At 40.2% G+C, this 16,959-nt stretch overlaps 1 protein-coding gene across 7 annotated transcripts in view; it reads right to left on the reverse strand.

Annotated features, from left to right (window-relative positions):
- The window catches only part of SIPA1L1 (signal induced proliferation associated 1 like 1), a 208,887-nt gene extending 192,741 nt beyond the window's left edge, over nt 1-16,146 (reverse strand). For 6 of the 7 annotated variants that reach the window (XM_032690204.1, XM_032690201.1, XM_032690203.1 and 3 more), the window contains exons 1-2: nt 15,992-16,146; nt 15,368-15,583 (exon numbers count right to left, since the gene is read on the reverse strand). The gene's annotated coding sequence lies outside the window, so the exon portion shown is untranslated. The remainder of the gene's footprint in view (nt 1-15,367; nt 15,584-15,991) is intronic. The other variant, XM_032690200.1, reaches the window with a different exon arrangement.
- Between the last annotated feature and the right edge of the window lie 813 nt (nt 16,147-16,959).

A 16,959-nucleotide genomic window follows, 5' to 3' on the forward strand; every position in this document is an offset into this window, starting at 1 on the left:
GGTAAGAGTTGTATCTGACTAGTGGATCAAAAACTGAATTTGTCATGCTGTTCCTCATGTAACAGAGAGACAAAATGAGTAGCTCTAGCTCGCAGTCTCTATGTAGCTCACAAACAGAAAGAGCTCAGAAATCAAACAGTAAAACAAATTCTGAATAGTATCCAGAAAAATCTTTTCCCTTGACTCCTGACAGGTACTGCAACATGTTTATCAGGAATATCCTGTTAACATAAAAAAAAATTACTTTAAGGGCGACTGAACACTAAAACGGGTCACACAGGAACTCTGGAGTTTCCATCCTCAGTGATGTCCAAAATTTAACTGGATGGTGTCCCCAGCAACAGCTCCAGCTGACCCTGCTTTGAGCAGCTGGGCTGGACTAGAGGAGCTCCAGAGATCCCTGCCAACTAACACAGAGCATCAGCAGTCAGTGAAAGTTAGCCTCCATAAAAACACATTCATCTCCAAAATCTGAGCTATACTTACACCGTATTTTACTCATTTTGTTTGATGCCTCTAGACATGATCACACCACATACATATGTTACTGAAATCCAATAATCAGTCCAAGGAAAGACTCCTCAGTTGTAGAAGACAAACTTACAAGACAAACTTCTCTTTTGTGGCACATGAAACGCTAAGAGAAAGAGAAATACCTCTTCCTCTGTCTGAACATTGTGGATAAATGCCACTATTGAGGGGGAAAAAATAAAAGCATTTAAATGGAATCTCTATTAAAATAATTAGAAATTTTTAAAACCTGCCATAGTTCAAAATAAAAATAAATCATCTGAAGCCATGTCCTTAACAAATATTTTGTCAAAAGTTTCCCAGCATTATTACAGTTGAATCTCTTTACCCTGTGCTTTTGGACACCATAGACTCACACATGTTCTGTAGTGTCCATGACACTACTGACAAACCTTATTTAAAAAAATACACTTAGTCAGAAGCCTAGAAGAGTATGTTTTCCCCTTTTCCAAAGAAAGGTCAAAAGATTTTAAAAGAGCCCAATTCATATCTTGAAATATAAATAGCTCATAATGGAATCAGGTCAGATACTGAGAACTTGGAACATGTAAATGTCTTCAGAAGGAGATTCAATTTCCAAGCAATATCTAATAAGACAGAACCAAACAGAACATTTATGATCCCATTAAAGTCTTTTCCTCTAATGCCCTCCCCCTTTTTTTTTTTACATTCTCCAGATAAAAAGATTTGTGGTTTCATATCTATCAAAAAGATTAAAGAGAATTCAAGAAAGAATCTGCTTCAGGAAGACTGCATTATTTTTTCCCCTTTTACAAAATTAGAAATAGGCTTTGGGTTTGTAACACTAAGAATGGATGATGAACAAAAAGATAAATGTAATGAAGATCAGTGTTTACCATTCTTAGAGCACACTTTCATAACTTTGGACAATAAAAAAGAGTTATTTGCTAGGTACAAATACAGTTGATAAGTAAACTTTCTCAAACATTTTTAGAGATAAAATTGTCAGTAAGTTACAAGACACAAAATGCTGGTTTCACAAGGATTAACAGCAAATCTCTGCATTGTCACTGATCACGACAAATTTGATCCAAATGAGACGCAGGCACATGTATAAATTTTATCAAGTGTGGTGGAATATGATACCAAATTGCTATCAGTGGTAGGAAAGCACATAATACCTAATCCACCATGAAATTATAGTGGTCTAAATAATTAATGCTTAACACAAATAAGTCATACTGCTACCTGTTAAATATTTTTGTTTTGATTTAATTACAGCCAACAGAATAATTTATGATATTGATAATTTACATATGGCCATTGTACTTTTGACCCAGTATTGGGAGTCCTAAAGCCCTTCATGCAGCATCACTGAACCAGTGTTCTAACTTTGCAGTCTTAAGGTAAGTTTATATATATATATTATTACACAAACTTCACCCAACTTAAATATATGGCTTCATGTACTACTGCTCTCTCCTCTTTTTACCAAGAGGAAAGTTAAAAGCATTGTGGACAACTATCGGATAGCAGCAGCTATACAATCCAACACTCCAGTGGTGACTGATGCTGAACGGCTGAAAAAGGTTCAGACTTTGACAGATCACTATCACCTAAACTGCAAAACTGTGTTATGGCAGCCCAAATAAAAAGCTGTGATCCTAGAAGATTCACAAATCATTATTACCTAGTATTAGGCCTTGCCAGTGTAGGTGAAGAAACCAGTATCCTCCTCAACTCTTGAAGGAAAAAGGAATCAAAGATCTCCATTCTCAGGTGCAATGGGAAGGAAGGCAAGAGCCCAGTGAGCCCAGATTGCACATCATATGGCAGTTGCTGAGGGAGAGAGGAAGAAAGAGGACTGTGGCCCAGTTACTGCTTCTCATGGTGCCACTGTCACAGACAACCAACGTCAATACCAATTTATTCAAAGACCTTCCCTTCTCAGATGGATAGAAACATTTAGTTTTGCCTCTTTAAGAAGGGAAAGATCTCACATTGATTATAATGTTCTAGGTTGCAATCTCAAGTTTAAAAATACATCATTACAAATTCCACTTTACCTACAAACTTCCTAATCAACAATCAAAAAGCATTACAAGTGTAGAAGATTCAACCTTTTCTAGAAGTCAGGATGTTCTTTAGATAGTGTCTCCTATCACTTGTCCAGTAAGACCGAACAATAAGTCAGAAAAGAAAAAAATTTGAAGGAAAAAAAATGCTTAAGTTTTAACAGGTCAGACAAGCAAAAGCAAGAACAGAACCACCTTTCATACTCATCCCAACAACACTTTTCAACCAAGCCTTAAAACACACTTGCTAGAAAGCACAGGCATCAAGAAGGAAGGTAAGAGTGTCCGGACACAGTGAACTGGGAGGGCAGCAAAAGGGCAGGATCCCATTTGTTTGTGCTCATCTGCTGGACTCCAGGTATTCACATAAGTTTGTCCAATGGGCCTTGAAACATTGAAACACCTCATTAGCACAATGAAAAGATTCTTCTTGAGAAAAGGTAGTATGAGAAAGCTTCTGGTAACCAGTATTCCATTTTTCAACAGTAACACTGGGGGGGTGGTATTTCAAAATACTCTGGAGGGAAGAAGACATTTCCCTGATCCAAAGCGATTTCTTCTACCAAAAAAAAACCACAAAAACTGCTCACACAGTGGTAGTGTTAACTATGGGGAGGAGGGGGTGGAGGATGGGGGGGTGTCGGGGAAGAGAAATCTCACAAGACACTTTAATGACAGAAACTATTAAGCAACCTAAATACAGGTACCACTACAGGCTCCCATTACATTTTGTCTTCTGCAGTTTTCTGGAAGATTTGGCAGAAACATGTACAGAATAAGCAGATGAACTAAGAAAGCCTTGGTACCTTCAAATCTCTCTCATATTTGACTGGATTTGGTATATAGGAATATACACACTCCAGCTGAAGTTCCTCCCATGCAATTGCATCCATCACACCTCCTCTGGTATCCAATAACAATGTGTGCTGCAGTTCTTGCCAATGCTGGAACTCAGTCTTATCCACTCACTGGTCTGCTTTTACAAGGCCTGTTGGACACCCCTACGTGTCCATAAGGACACCAAAAAAATCAAAATATTTAGCAAGTTGGGGAGAAGAAAGAAGTTCTCAGGAGAAAGACAAACTGGCAGCCACACACAGAGCATAACCACACAAGCTGGTTTCCATAGTAAACCAGAAACTTCGAGGGCAACCTCGCCTCAAAGCTGTTATCAGAAATATAGGATACAGCAACTGCAGTCTCAGCAGCGAGTGCCATGCAGCACAGATACCAGAGCCAGTGCTGAGCTAAAGGGCACTATCCACATGCTTGCTAGAACTAAACAGAAACTAAATGAAGAAACTGCAAGAGTGATGATGTAAGGCATGTTGGCTGACTCTCAGGGCACAGGGGCAGCAAGGATGTTATCTGAAGTACAGCCACATGTAACTTTTGAACATAAGTCTTCCTGAACACGACTTGAGAGCCTACACCAGATATTAATCCAGACTTAAAGGAATACTTTAAAATGCATTTTAATGGCCTTAGATTTGACAATTTTGTTTACACATATTGGATGCAGCCTGTTTCATTCTTTTTGCGGTTTTATAGACCTTCTCATTCTCTATTGCTACAGGTCAAGATGCACAAGAGCTCACTAAAATAGGGATGTTTAACAGACAACTAAAAACCAAGGCAATCTATTCTAGTATTACTTTAATTTGTAGCATGCCAGCTACTATGCTGGTACCATTGATCTTCTGACCTTTGAGCTAAAACCACTGGACTACCACCAGAACCAGAAATGCAACAGCCACATCAGCACAACACTGTCCCTTAGCTTGAAGGGGAGGCTGGTTAGCTCACATGCAGTGCTATGGTACTGCTATTAAATTCTATCCACTTGCAACTACAAACTCAGCAGTGTGCTACATTGTGCCGTGCAGGCACTGAGAGCTAAAGATATAATAGTAAATAAAATCAGTCCAGGGCACAGGTTTGAGCACTGATTTGTAACTGTTGCGGTTTTGTTCAAGTTTACTAAGGGCCATTGATGTACACGAGATCCTAGGAGGCCACGGACCATTCCTGGTAAACAGCAGGAGTCTGAGCCGAGCAGACCCACTCCAGAGCAGAAAGCGGGCTGCAGACAAGTGCAGATGGAGTCATTACCTTCCTCTGAGCTGGCTCAAGAGTCTCCAGCACAGCTTTACAGCTAGTTATAAATAAATTTGCCCGTAGTAGGATGAAATCTAAAGCCCAAGGCAGCTTCTGCTCTGAACGCTTTACAGATTTCTCATGTGTGTGTTAAAACAACTCGCTCAAGGGCACCTGCATTTCCTTGCTTCACAAAGTCAGTGAGGTAAACTAATGAATGAATTCAAGGCACTGATATTACAGTAACGTCACATCAAAATACAATCTCATTAGTACCCATAAATAAATAAATGAAGTAGAATACACACACTGCAGAGCAGCACAATTATCATGCAACTATGCTGCATCACATTAGCTATGTAGATGACTCTGTATTCTTGCCTAAGATGTCTGATGAGGGCTCTAGCCCTTTCCAGTCCATGAAAGTACAGACACAAGTACAAAATACTTACCTGTTGTCAATGTTTTAATTATCCTGCTTGATTCATTTTCCATACTTTTTTTTTAATCAAGTCAGGTAGAATAGTCTAAAACTATGTGGAGGGGGGGGGGTGTAAGGAAACCAAACTTCTTCCCAAAAGTAATTGTTTCTGTCACCAGTAGAAATCATTTACAGAACCTTCCCCACACAAACCGTCTCTGTCCCAGCAGCCTTCCTGCTCCTCACACGTAATCATGAGACTGGACAACTTGTTTGCGTTCACAAGACAAGAAAAGAGAAGAGAGTGCACTCGAAGTTGTATATTGCTATTAAAACAGTCCCTCTCCCTGCAGCCAAGTCTCTGACCATCTAGTGTTTCAGAAGAGATGACTGAGACTAGATGATCCGTTCCCCAAGGGACAGCTACACAGCTCAAGGGGCACACTACAAGCCTTTCTCAATTATTTTTCTTCTGAGGAAGAGTCAAGCAACTATTCAGTACAACCAGTCAGTGAGAGAATGACAAAGCTCAGTTTCACAAGTAGTTTTATTAACATTGCATACGTTCATCCTAAAGAAATTCAGCACTAATTAACACTGTCATAAACTGAACAGCAGAAGTACTTCAATAGTATCGTTAAGTCTTTGGTTCAAAATTTTGAGCACGGGGATAATAAAACACACTGACTTGCAACGCAGGGTGCCAGTATGCAAGCAGCTAACCTGATTGAGTTGCCATGTATTTCAAGAGCTTTTGGCATCTCAGCTAAGTACTAAGGTGATAACGAAGAAGGGTTACAGCAAACAAGATAGCTATTAACGTTTTAAGCCAACAGAACAATCACTGAGCACTAATGCAAGATTCAAAAAGAAAAAACCCACCACCTTCAGAAAGACAATTTTTCTACCTGGCAAAACAGCTTTGAACCTCTGACACAAAAAGGTTTTTGTACCTCCTTTATCAGCAACAAGAAAATACTATAATGCAGAAACCAACCACTATTTAGGGGTATTTTGCATTATACTACACATACCATTACTTCATTTTCAAAAGTACTATTAAACACTAACATTACATTACTTTTACCTGCAAGCGCAACACCCACATACTGCTGCAGAGCCAAGTTTTTACTGAAACTTGTAAAATGCTACTGAAATAGAGAGCACTGTTCCACAAGTCCTTTTCTTTCCCCATGTAAAAAAGTGAACATGAAAAACCACACATTTAGATACACATTTAGATACTGTCCTCCTGTAACTTCTCTGTTACAAGGAATAAAGTTCTAATTTGTAGCTAAGTTTTAAGTAAGAATTTAGCTGTGTTTTCTGACAATACCTGGAAAAAAGCTAAGAAGTCTGAAGGAAAGCAGGATTTAACTTAAGAAATTAGTCAGAATTTTAAGCATTTAGCAACATTTTTATCAAGTTGTGCTGATTCTTCTCTCACCTCTGTTCAAATGGATCTTCAATTCTTTCACTTTTAAAACCAGAAAAATTAGACATCTCTGGACCCTTCTTTTCTAAATTATTCAGGAAAAAGAGGGAGAGAGGAAGGGAGGGACAGAAACACAATGTGATTCACTTGTTCATACATTTTTAGCTACAGTATTTAAACACAACTCAAAAAATCGCTTTTTCAGTACTATTCTCTACCAAAAAGTATTAGTCATGCTAACTCTGGATGCTTTAATGCCATGTCAAGTAGAAGCTCACTATTCTGCCAGAAATCTTTCAGTCTTCCATATTAGAAACACTGGTAACTCAAAGGCAAACAACACTACAATCACAATTCTTCCTCATATGAACCCAACTTTAGTCTAAATAGACAATGATCTAACAATTTTTATTGTTACTATCCTCTCCAGCTTCCCTAATGTTCACAATGCTATCTTCCAATATGTTCCAAACAAATAAGTAATCAAAGCATTACTTTAATTTAAATCTGTCCACTAGCTCTCTATTTCACCCATTACTTTTTCAAGTTTCACCCTTGCTAATTCTTATTACTTCTTCCTATTACTCGTAACTGAAAGATTAAATTATTACATCATAGGAATATTTGGTGACTGCTATAAATTGCTTTTGTTTTTTGGTTTTAAGCAAAGTGCAAGTTACAAAAAATAAGGACAGTAAAGGTCTCTTCCCTCATCCAGCACTTCAGATATTTTCTATCTCTGAGTACTTTGTATTTCTACAAGAGGCAATGTTTACCTTGTACATGATTATTTTTCATGTAGCCAGCCCTACACAACTTCAAAGTTGTCCTGAATGAAATTGACTGTTCCCCCTGCCTCTATTTTCAGAATGGATGCATTACATCTCTTAGTTTAACAGTACATTCACAACATGTGCCCTCTTGCCCTTGGCAGGCATAAAGTTGTTGGTAGTTTGAGGTAGGTCATTACACTTAAGATTCACAAACAAAAAAGATACTTCAACAATGCAAGAATGGAAAAACTCAACCTAGCTGCTCAGGTATGTAAGCATCAACTTACATACTAAAAAATTAGACTTAATGATGCCAGCAATCAGTAGATAATGACTAACTTCTGTTAAAATAACAATGATGAGCACCCTTCGCAACATTTAATTACTGCTTATTATCACACCTTTGTTTTACAGGAGATGTGCTTTAAATTACCAACAAATTTGAAAGTCTTTAGTGCATCAACACTACATACACAAGTGACTAAATCTGGAATACGCGGTAGACTGTTGCATGTTCACAGCCAATTCCAATACTGTTGTTTGGAGACAGAGTAATATCTTCTGTTCTCAAACGTTATGTAGCATATTAATTAACCTTAAAATTTTTCTGGCTGACAATAGAAGTACAATAGTCCAGGATTAAAATAAAAGAAGCCCTGATGATTTTAGTATGTGATAACCCTACAAAGCTCTGCAGATCTTCTGGCTTTGCCTAGATAGGAAGGTAATTGTATAATAAGACAAGAATTAACTTAAGGCTCTCAAATTATTCCATGGTATGTATCCCACAGTTCAAATAGCAAAGTGGAAGTGTCTGTGGCAGGTAATACTCCAGCCTAGCAGAACCATTCATGTCACTGCACAGGCATGCCCCAAAAACCCACAGAACTTAATAAAAAAAAAAGCCTTCTCAATTTCAAATGGATGGCATGTTTTGAGACTATATTAGAATTTTCCTTTTCTTTATATTAACAGAGGCATCCTAGCAAAGACTCTCCTACTATCTGTGTATGGCAATGTACCAAACAGTACCAGATTCAGGACATCATGGGAATTTCCAGAGTTATGTGAAGTACGAGTCGATGATTACTCTGCAAGATGATGCAGAAGTTGGGGGGGAGATTAAAAAAAAACTAAAATTGACCTGCTGTCAACACTTCCTTCTTCAAGTGAAAAGAAGGGAAAGAGAAAAGAAGAAAAAATCTAAGGAAAGGACAAACTATGTTAACAGCTTTTACATATGTATCTCCTGTTTTCCTCACTTCTAAATGTTTGCTTTAGCAAAAGCTTGGGGAAAGCGTCAGGTTTCACTGTTTATTCCAGCTACGGTATAATCAATACAGTACAGTCTGTTGAACTATTTTATTCTGATTCATACAACAAGCTGTTAAATACATTTGGAAAGTAGAAGATCGGTGCCAGTATCACCATAACTTTCTTCAGCATAATTATGCAGTTCTTCTGCATGAACTGAATGCATAAAATCCAATTTCAGCCCTTCCAATCTGAAAAGAAATAGCAGAAATCTCAACTGCATCCAGCAGAGGCAGGGAAGGCACTCCAGGATTTATTTGTTGGGGTCTAGTACTGTCTTCTATTTGACACATGCAACAATATTCCAAAAATAGCATCAAACAGTTCAGCTTTTAAAAATTTTTAAAAAATCAGATTGGTAGTTCAGAAAGTGAGGAGAAAAGCACTGTCCACGAAAACAAAAAGAGATCTTTAAATAGTTCCGAGATAAGAACTGTAATGGCTTGTGTAGTAGCAACATGTTTAAGCCTGCAGTTTCAGTTTCATCACTCATTGTCTTTTTTTTTAAAAAAAAAATACACAGACAAAGTTATGCTACACCTCAGAAATGTGAAAAAATCAAAAAATAAAGTCTGATCTTTGCCACAGTTTCTTCAGCAAGAGCAAATTTGTGCTCTGGCCCTGCCAAAAGACAAACATTCAAGACGTGTATGTTTCCGCTTACATGAGCCTCTTGAGGGAAAATAAATAAGTACTCACACACCCCAGCTCCCCCCCCTCTTCTTGCGTGCCCACAGATAAAGGAAATGGGGTTTCCTGTTGCAGGTTTGCAACCTGAGAGCCAGCACTAGGAAGCCACGATAAACTGACACCAGCGGTAATACTGCTACCCCTGCAAGAGACATGAAACAAGCTGGACACCAGAGTAAAAGTGCTTCACATTAGTTAAAAAAAAATGCCACAAGGATGGTCTTCATTTTTAAAAGTTGTTTAAATTGTACCTACAATAGCACTTCCAAGAGCAGTGCCCCTTGAGGAGCCCTCCAGCTATCACCAGCTAGCAGTCTGCAGAGCCCACAGCTGTTTAACTCAGGAGCCCAACCTCCTGCTGGAGGAGGGCTGGCTTCCACATTGCTCCAAGTGGCTCATGGCTTTGTCTTGTCAAGCTTTAAAAGTCTCCAACAATGGAAATTCACCAGTCACTACTGGGGGGTCTATTAAATGCTTAACCACCCTCAGAACAGTTAATTTCTATAGTTGTTTAGGTGTGCATAAACTAGAATTTTCCTAGATGAAACTAAGTTAAAAATCCCTCCCCAGAAGTTCACAAAATGTGGCCCAACCCTTAAGAGTCATAACGGTCCAAGGGGACAAACCACATCTGTGTTGGGAACATTTAGGAGTTAGTTTAGGAGACCAGAATAAATTCTGCCCGAAGTAAAATTACCCAAATACCAAGATGTCGATCTGGGAGACTCAACACCCCTACTTTCAGCCATAGACCCACTTCTTCTCTGCCAAGTTATATGCTAGTGTTAAGACCAAGTGACAAAGCCATACCTACAAGCAGGAATTCTGAAATCAAATGAAGGAAAGAAGCACTCTTCGAAACAAAAAGAAAGGAGAAAAAAAAAAGCCAGGAAATAACCCCTCCTGTAAACACCAGTCATCATGGATCTGCACCAACACATCATATGACAGGGTGAACTGATTTTGAGTGAGCAAATAAGAGCAGTAGCTTATAATAAGACCAAATAAAAAACAGGCAATACAAAAATAAAATTGCAATCATTTGAAGGAGTTCCAAGAAAAACATAAAAATGTTCTTGGGTCTAAGCTGTGTGATGCTTAGTTGCTGTCTGGGGTTAAACTGCCACAGCAACTTTTGGTCAAACAACAAATGCATGCCTTAAAAATGCCTGTAACTCTTTAGAGAGAGCTGTCTGTATTACCACCAACAAGAAAACCCAAGATATTTATCAGAGCTGCTGATGTGAACAACCAGCATACAGAAAGTTCCGCTACCGCAGCAATCGTTTTACAGATATTATCTGCCACTCTCAAAAAAAGTTCTGAATTAATCCTATTTCACATCAGCATACAATAAGCCTGTCATTACTTATTCAAAAGTCAAAAGACAATTGATTCAGCTGATGGTGCTGTAAAATCCATCATGACTCCAGAAATGCAGAGAACAGAGCCATGCTACAAAAGCAGCCCTGGGCACGTCCTGGAACCCCACCATACACTGCACAGAGAGAGGCAGCAAGGAGGCTGCACAGCAAAGAAAGATGTTTGCCAATTTCCCCCACTCTAAAAGTAAGCACTAAAATTCACAAAATAATACCAGCCAAGTATATTAAACATAACTAAGTCCCACAAGCAGACTCAACAGGCAACTTTTCTTCAAATTATGCTTAACTTTTAACCCACACTTTTTAGCTGCCTAGAAAAATAACTTGTTTACCACCAATTTTGGCTGATTGAGGTTTTTTAATCCACTATAACATCACCAATTAGGAAAAATAAGAAATATTTCGGGGTTAACTTTAAAAGTTTTCACAAAAAAAAGTCCATGTTAATGCAAAAGTTCAAAATCAACATATTTCCCAGTTTTGCAGTAACAAGGTCAACATGAGTATTTTGAGGTAAAAAACATGTTACCTCAAAAAGTAAACAAATTACAATTTACAAAATTTAAACAACCACCACCAAAAGCTTTTTTAGCACTGAAGGTAAACCATAAGGAATCATGAAGAACAGTCCAACTTTAAAACGTGCCAGCAGTTTATTTAACTTTTGATATAACTTTTTGACAACTTTATGAAATAAATCCTGGTCTTCAAAAAGCACTCCACTAATCTCCAAAATTCATCTGAAGAAAGTGTTCTTCCCTTTCTACAGAGCCTAAGACCAAAAGTAAAAGAGTATTAAAACATCAACAAAAAATTCAAAGGGCCTCTCAGGCCTAAGCATGAACCAATATTCCCAGTAACAACCCTTCCTTCTGTATTATAAACATTCACAAAAGTTTTCTATGCAGTCATGCATTTTTCAGGAACTTCATCTCTCTCTTGAAAACAGACATCCATCCACTGTGCAGGGAACAAGAGCTATGACTATCGCACTTCAGCATCCAACATGGGCTCAAGTAGTATGAAGACACAGCTTTGCAAGAGAGGATCCACTTACAGACTCAGACATTTGAAACAACCACGACAAATACTCAGTTAGAAATCATCATTCAACAGCTACCAAGAATATGAAAAGTGTTCTGTTGCTGCATTGAAAATAAGTGCTCTTTAAAACATGCTTCCATAACGAAAACAAAGACTTGTAAACGCTTAGTCTCACTTAACATAAAAGACATGTGGCAGAATCTAAATCAAATAACTCACCCAGCAAACTGGTGCCACAGAATTCAAAATTAAAGAGACTGAGACAATGACATAATTTAGCTTTACATATGCAAAGACAGACATCTAAAAACATTTTATCTGCTGATTCATGTTCAAAGGTAGTTAAAAACCCAAGCAATTCTAGTCTCTGCAACTCCTAAAGGGTTTCCTAAAGTTCAGAGCGCAAAACTACTACCAAATACCCACCAAAACTGCTACAGACAGCATTAGTCTTGTGCTGCCAGCTGCATAGGAACTAAAAATCAAAATAAGTCAAATGCACAAAATTATTGTCACTCAGCATCACCAATGGCCATAATGTGTAGGTTTACAAGCTGGTAAGGATGCACTCCCAAAAAACACCGATTGCCTCGCATTAGAGAATATCTGAAGTCTCACAGAGCCATCAAATCCCACTTTATAAACCTCCAACTTGAAAGTCCCCAAATATTAAACTGAACTCAGTGAATATCAATCTTAGACTATTTAAAAGTTGATGTCAAGTGTATCCCTCTAAAGTGCAAGTCATTGAAGTCAAATCTCCCTGGAAACACAAAACAGAACAATATAACATTTTTTTTTGCTCACAGAAAGATATGGAATATGATTAATTTTACATGCCAAATCAACAAAAGCCTCACCTAGCAGTTTTTAAAATATATGTATTTACACTGATAAAAGAAATAAGTGCACTTACTACTGCTGTATCTGTCATAACTTATTAACAAGTTAAACAAATGGCTTTCAGAATAAATGAATAAAATAAAAATCTAAAATATGCATAATGAAGTAAACAAAGCAAAGATATTAAAAGATATTAAGATAATTAAAGCATGCCTTATTGACTTTTAAAATATTTAAATTAGAGAGTTGCTGAGAAATAAAAGGAATCTGCCTAAAGCCAGGAAAGCCAAAGAAACAACAGATCAAAACTATCTGCCAACTAGCCAACACTCAGGGTCAACGAGAATAAATTTCAACTTCTGAGAATGTCAGCATTGGGAAAACCAACTTGTGTGACTGAAAGTTTAAAGAAGGCAGAAGCTCTGCTTCTTTACCCCAGCTGGGCATCCAGGACTTCTAACTAAATACCTTGCACCAACCCCCTTGTTGAAGGGATTAAACTACTGATATGGAGAAGACTATTCCTTTTTCTTCTCTACAATAGACCTGCTCTAGGACAAAACAGAGGAATAGAAAAGAAATTCAACTGGGCCTCAACCCTTTCTCTTACTAGCCTACCTCACATTTTCCCAATGTATTTCCAAAATCATCCTCTTTAAACATGACCTTACTGAAATTCAAAATAACTGGTAGAAATATTTTATGTTCTTTTGTTCTCCTATCTATTAAATAAAATGCCGTTACAGTAATAAAACTAGTAATTCTGAAACAGACATTTTAAAAGAAATACTTGAGACAGATTTATGAAACTGAGAGGATAGTAAGAGCTACATAAGAACAAAACACTCCTAAAGTGGCAGCAGAATGCTTATAAGAATGATGGAAAAAACCCTCCTTGAAAACCTGTGGGAGTGGGAAGAGGCCACATTTGGACATATTTTTTAAAACAACAGCTATCCAAAAGTTAATCCCAAACCTTAAAATAGTATTTCAGACAAACATGACATGGGGATAAAGCTCTTCAAACTTAGATGATGCACAGGTGAAACGATGATCATACATTTTATTACAGAAAAAACAGATTATATATTACATGTCCCCATATTATGTCTTCACTCCTGGCTGCAGCTCCACCCCTTCACAGTTCTGTGTCACTGCCTACCTCTACACCTGTTAGCCTTTTTCATAAAGGAAATTTCTGCAGCCCTCAAATAGTCAGAGCTGACGTTCCATTTTGCTTCTGACTTCATGATCTAAGAGGTTCTATGAAGCACAACTGAGAGCTAAGTATGCCTATCCCAAGTAGCAATGTTGAAACCAAGCATTTTATTAACAGTAGTAATACCTTCTTAATACAATGTTGTGCAACTAAGTGCACATCCTTTAATCAACTGTCCATAAATAAACATTGTTAAAATGGTGAAAAAAAAAATCTTCCGTCCATAGTTACCTAGTTAAAAAGGAGACATAGTACATATATAAAACATTCAATCATGAAAATTTTCTTTTTAGCTTTACCTAAATAGAACATATGGGGTTGTTCTTCTGAAACCAAGAAAAAATTATTCTGAAGTTCCCACAGTGTTTCTGCATTAATAACTGGTATGGCATCTGATGGCCTAAGGCATAAAAGCCTTGACAGTGAAACACAACTTACAGATCTCTCTCTGCGATTACAGCTGCCACAAACTTCTACCTTAGTACTTTCATGTCTCTCCCACCACTCCAGCTGAAGGGGAATGGAGTGTAGCCAGCAATACATTCCAAATAAATAATAACCACACTCTCCACTAAAGAAAACAATATTAGTGCCCAGTTAGTACTTACAGTAAAAGACTGTTTTCCCTTTTACAAAACTGGTTTATGCCTTAAATTAAACAAATGCTTAATTTCCATAGTTAGCAAGAGGAAAAAAAAAAAGCCACTAAACTGAAATTCCATCATGAAAGGGCTGCTTTCTAAAGAAAACACCAATCTTGGTTCACCCATACAGATCTGGAACCTAATGAAATCTGACACCTTTACTCTGAAGACAAATTTGCATTGTATTATCAACTAAGGCTCCACGCTCACAAATGCACTTCATTCAGCATGCAGTAACGGGTTCATTAAAGCAGCATCACTAAAATTTTTTAAAGCAATTTTGCTGGCAAAAATTTTAAATGCAATTTGGTAAACAGTATTATCAAGAAAAATGCCTCTATATTATTCTACTGGTAAAAACATGCCCCCTTGATCTAAAATATACAGATGTTGTGGCCAAGGTTATACAAGGAGATCTTCATTAAGTTGAGTAATTCCCATTTTGTATCACTGCTCTACCAGACATGAATGAGTGCATTCCTTATTAAATGAAGTGAAGCTGCATCACAGCTATCCAGTGCAAATAATACAGATATTTTTAAATATAGCATGAGAACGTTAACATCAGGACTTCATGCAATGAATAAAACCGGGAAAGAGCAAACGAACTCAGGAGGGTTATCGCCTTCTCATCTACCTTTCCTTGCTTCTCCACCTCCTTCTCTCTCCCCATAAGATCCAGTTTAAGGCATTCCCTGTTTTCCCACTTTTCCAGGTTCCCAGTGAAGAAATCAACCATCCGCAAACGTTTTGTTCCTCCATCCCCCTCTCGTGAGCTGAGCATTCAGAACATCCCCACTGGCACTGCCTCCAAATCACCTAATTGTTATCATTATTGCGTTCTCAGCATCGGCTCAGAACAAAACCAGCCCCACTACACCCTCGCTGGCTATAAAAAGTAAAGAAGGGGGGGGAAATACTGAAGTGCAACTTACAGCGGCGAACAAGAGCCAAGTTATCTCCCGAACCGCGGAGGCGAGCGGCGTGTGCCGCTCGGGGCCGCGGGGGAGCGCGTCCCCCGCCGCAGGGCGCGCTCGGCGCGGCCGCCTCCGCAGGGACGGGCGGCGCGGGAGCCGCGGAGCGGAGCGGGCCGGGCCGCCGCCGCTCACCGCCGCCTCCGGCCGCGCTGCTCCCGCTCCACGCTGCCTTTCCTGCGGGGAAAGAGACACAAATCCGGAATACAGCACCCGGCACGGCTCGCTGCAGGGGTACCCGCGCCCGACCCGCCCCGAGGCTGCCGGCACTGTGGGCTCCCGCCGCGCCGGGGGCGCACGGGGCGGGCGCCCCCCACCCGGCTCCGGGCGCTGCGGCGGGAGGGGACTCTGCGGACCACTTTCGCCCGGGCCCCCTTGCCCTCGTCTCCATTAACCCCGGGCCGTCGGGCTGGGGGCGGCCCAGCCCCGGGGCTGGGGGCCGCTCCCCCCGTCGCACATCCACCCAGCCGCCCGCACACCCCTTCGGCCAGCGGCACGGCGGCTCCCCACGCCCGGCTCCGCGCCAGGAAGGAGAGGGCACGGCGCGCAGCCCGTCCCGGCTCGGCGCTGCCGCTCGCAACTCACCCAACAAAGTTGCGGCGACGGCTGCCGGCGGCGACGGCTGCCGGTGGCTCGGCTCGGCTCGGCTCAGCTCAGCTCAGCTCGACTTTACTCCGCTCCCTTCCCCGGGCTGTGCCGGGCTGAACGCGGCACTCCCGCCCGCGCCGCCCGGGATGAGCTCACCCCACCGCGCTCCGCCCGCTGCCGCTCTCGCGAGAGAGGCCGCCTCGCCGCCCGCCCGCGCGCCGGCGGCGTTCCCATGGCAACAGCCAAGCGCCGGACCCAGCGGGCGGCACAGGCTCTAGGTTAGCTCCCTCCGTTTTGATTGGCTTTTTACCGTTTTGATCTTTGCATCGCTTTCCGTCTTCGAGAAGGTCGCTGCAATTGCTGCCACAAAGTCAAAACCTTCCGGTACCGGATAGTATATCCCAAGCTCTTTTGCTGCCAAATTAAAATGGATTCTCTCTCTAGATATCCACCACAGATAAGAAATTAACGACAATTAAAAAATTAGTATACGTCAACATCACCCCTTCTTCTGCAGGAACACTGTTCTGTTTTCAAATGGCCAAAATTTTGAACAAAACTAGCTTTGGGTAACCCATTCTGGATACTCTGCTGGTGGTTGTTATTGTCCTCGGCTTGATAGAACATTGCCAATCTCAGTTAAACCACTGTGACTGAAGCTTTCCCCGAAATAAGGACACACCAGAAAACACCTCTGATTTGGGCTGGCAGTGTTCCAGCAACGTGCAGCACAGTGATAGCTAGAACAGCCAAGCTGTGTTGAGCAGCTGCTCTGCCACAGAGATGGTAGCTTCACTCCCTCATTCACTTTCCAGGAATGTCAGGACAGCAAAGACCAACAAAACTTGCATACAGCTCCAAATGGCTTGATGTCTTCTGAAGAGTCAGTACTGATGTTTAAATACCACGGTGTTTAGTACTGTAAAAATACCTGGATATCCAGAGAGCAATCACTCTCTTACGGG

Source organism: Chiroxiphia lanceolata, chromosome 6 (assembly GCF_009829145.1).
Source record: "Chiroxiphia lanceolata isolate bChiLan1 chromosome 6, bChiLan1.pri, whole genome shotgun sequence".
Classification (NCBI taxonomy): domain Eukaryota; kingdom Metazoa; phylum Chordata; class Aves; order Passeriformes; family Pipridae; genus Chiroxiphia; species Chiroxiphia lanceolata.